The sequence below is a fragment of the Pteropus medius genome, unplaced genomic scaffold, assembly GCF_902729225.1.
Source record: "Pteropus medius unplaced genomic scaffold, Ma_sr-lr_union100, whole genome shotgun sequence".
NCBI classification, from domain to species: Eukaryota; Metazoa; Chordata; class Mammalia; order Chiroptera; family Pteropodidae; genus Pteropus; species Pteropus medius.
This window is the reverse complement of record NW_024354498.1, coordinates 2,414,951-2,417,969: the sequence shown is the minus strand read 5'-3', so window position 1 is coordinate 2,417,969 and position 3,019 is coordinate 2,414,951.

Genomic DNA, 3,019 nt, shown 5'->3' with positions numbered 1-3,019 from the left:
CTGCAACTTCCACCACCGATTACAATTTAACCCTCCAAAAAATTATGGAATAAGTGAAATTGTTTTTCCATATAATGTAACAGTAGAAATCATTTAGTGGAAATAGCCATGGATTGAAATCCTATTTACGCCACTTACTAACTAGTTGATCTTATTTTTCTCACATGCAAAACAAAGTGAAAAGATCATCTTGCCAAGTTGTTATGACAATTACAGATACTATATATTAAGCACCAGGAACAGATCCAGTTCTTCATAGTAGAACCTCAATAAATTGCACCTTTTAAAAAATTATATATGTAGACAATATATTTCCCCTTCATAATCTCTTCTCCAGGCTGAACCTTTCAATTACTTTAAACTACTCTTTATATGACATGCTTTCTAGATCTTTCACAGTCTTGGATCTTGTCTTTTTTTACACACACCACTTAGATACCATGTCATATTAAACTGAATACATTATATCCAATGTTATCTAACTGCTCCCTAGACTATTACTTTGACCTCAACCAGTATTTTCCAATAGAACTTTGTGTGATAAGAGAAATGTTCTATATCTGCACTGTCTACTATGATAGTCACTAGCCACATGTGGCTATTGAGCACTTGCAATGTGTCTGGTATTTCTGAGGAATTGAATGTTTAATTTAACTTAATTTAAATTTCATTAGCCGTATGAGGCTAGTGGCTACCATATTGGACAGTTAGCTCTAGATATTATACTGCCATTAATGCAATCTAAACTTGGATGACAGTCTTAGAGTTCATTTCATACTCAGAGCTTGTGGTCAGCTCTTTTAGTTTTTTCTTCATAAAAATCAGTTTTTACTTCATAGCAACTATTATTAATATTGATCCAGTTTTCCTTCACCCTGTACTTATGAAATATGTTTTCTGAATCATTGGAACATAAATTTAGGGAACCTCAATTTCTTCGTCTGTATTGTACTTCTTACCTCATACAGTTGACTTAGAATCAGAAAGTTAATGCATATGAAAGTTTGGAATGCCATAAAGCGCTTTACAATGTCACAATTTCAGCATCACTCCATTAAATGTCATAGTTCAGTTTATCAAGATATTTATCAATCTGGATGCTACCTTTCAGTTGATTAAATTTTGACTACTCCACGATATATAAAAGTCCTGGGTCAATATGGGTCCCCATAACTCTTCAGATGGAATTCAGTCCTATAAGTTGACCTCATAACACTTATTTACATCAATATTTCAGCTCTTCTTCCTACCTTTCTCACTCCATGCTTCAGCTACACTAAGCTATATAGCTCTCTTGCCTCTTAGTCTTCACATATGCTCTCCCTCCCTCTGAAATTCTGTGATTTGCTATCCCTCCTCACCTGAGCGAGTGATGTAGTTCTATTCTTAGGGGACTGGCTCAGGGATTGTGTTAGTTTGGTAGGGCTGCCATAACAAAGTACCACAGTCTCAGTGGCATAAAAACAAAGTTATTTTCTCAAATTCTAGAGGCTAGAAATCTGAAATCAAGGTGCCAACAGGGCTGGATTATTCTAATCTCCCTCTCCTTGGCTTATAGGTGGCTGTCCTCTTCCAGTATCTTCGCATAGTATTCCCTCTGTGTGTATCTGTGTCCAAATTTCCTCTTCTTATAAGGAAAGTAGTCATATTAGATTAAGGCCCACACATATGACTTCGTTTTACTTTAACTACCTCTTTAAAGACCCTATTTCCAAATACAGTCACATTCTGAGGTACTGGAGATTGAATGTCAACATACGAATTTGAAGGAGACACAATTCAACTCATAACAGGAGCTTTTATATCTATCCCAAGCTAGAAATTTAAGATCGAATATGTACTGGCCAGTGGATAAAATTCAGGGGTTTTGTGAACATAAATGGGAGAAAAAACACATCATTATTTTCACAAACATCTAAATGAAATTTAGAATTTTCTTCATATATGAATGTAGGCTACAAACAACACTAGCATTAGCTGTATCTATGACTTTGTCATCAATAGAAATCACAGATATTTTCATATCACATTACAATTGTTGCAGACATCTCAAACACTGTTTATGCTCATCATTATATTGAAATTATGACAGTTTGCAGGCTCACTACTGGATATGGATTTTTAATGCATTAAGAAACACCATCTCACTATATCATAGACTTGTTTTATAAGTATTTTGATGACTATATTTCAGTATAACTGGTTTACTTTGTATTCCTGCATTATTCATTTTACACATTTAAAAACATTATTCTATAAAAAGGGTCCATAGGCTTCATCATATGTCAAAGGGGCTCATGGCCCAAAAAAAGGTTGAGAATCCCTGTTTGGTGGACCTGACAACAGATGGTAGCCCAGTCAGAGGTGAAACTAAGCCAATTCAGCTAAGGCAAGATAGATAATCCATCATGTTGGGTATAAACTTTTTAATACATTGTCTAATTTATTTATAATTTGAGATGAGGGGTCCCCATTATATACCAATATGTGCCTCTCCATACTTATAAACATTAAGATCCATTTTCTTTTACATCAGCTCAAAGTGGCCTCAACTGTCCCCACTTTATCAGGTCCTCAACTTGGGCAGTGCTTCCCCTCTGCTAACCTGGCCCGCAAGATCCCTGGGTCCTGATTAGGGGCTCTGGATATGTCAGCTAAGCTTTGTCACTAAGAAGGCCAAAGACTCAGGATTTTTCTAAGGAGAATGACTGAATCTGTTGCCTGAGAAAAGGGTACTCAGAGTAGTGTGTGTGTGTGTGTGTGTGTGTGTGTGTGTGTGTGTGTGTGCGTGGAGAGTTGGGAGGTTTATAGATTTGACATTAACAGTTTCACGCCGCAAACTCTAGCAATATTTTCCCCTCTCTGACCTACCCTTGAAGTTTCTAACTGCTTTCTCCGACCCCAGGACCTGTGCCAGTTATATCTATCTATCTATCTATCTATCTATCTATCTATCTATCTATCTATCTATCCATCCATCCATTCATTTATTTAATTAAATATTTTTACAGCAGAAAAG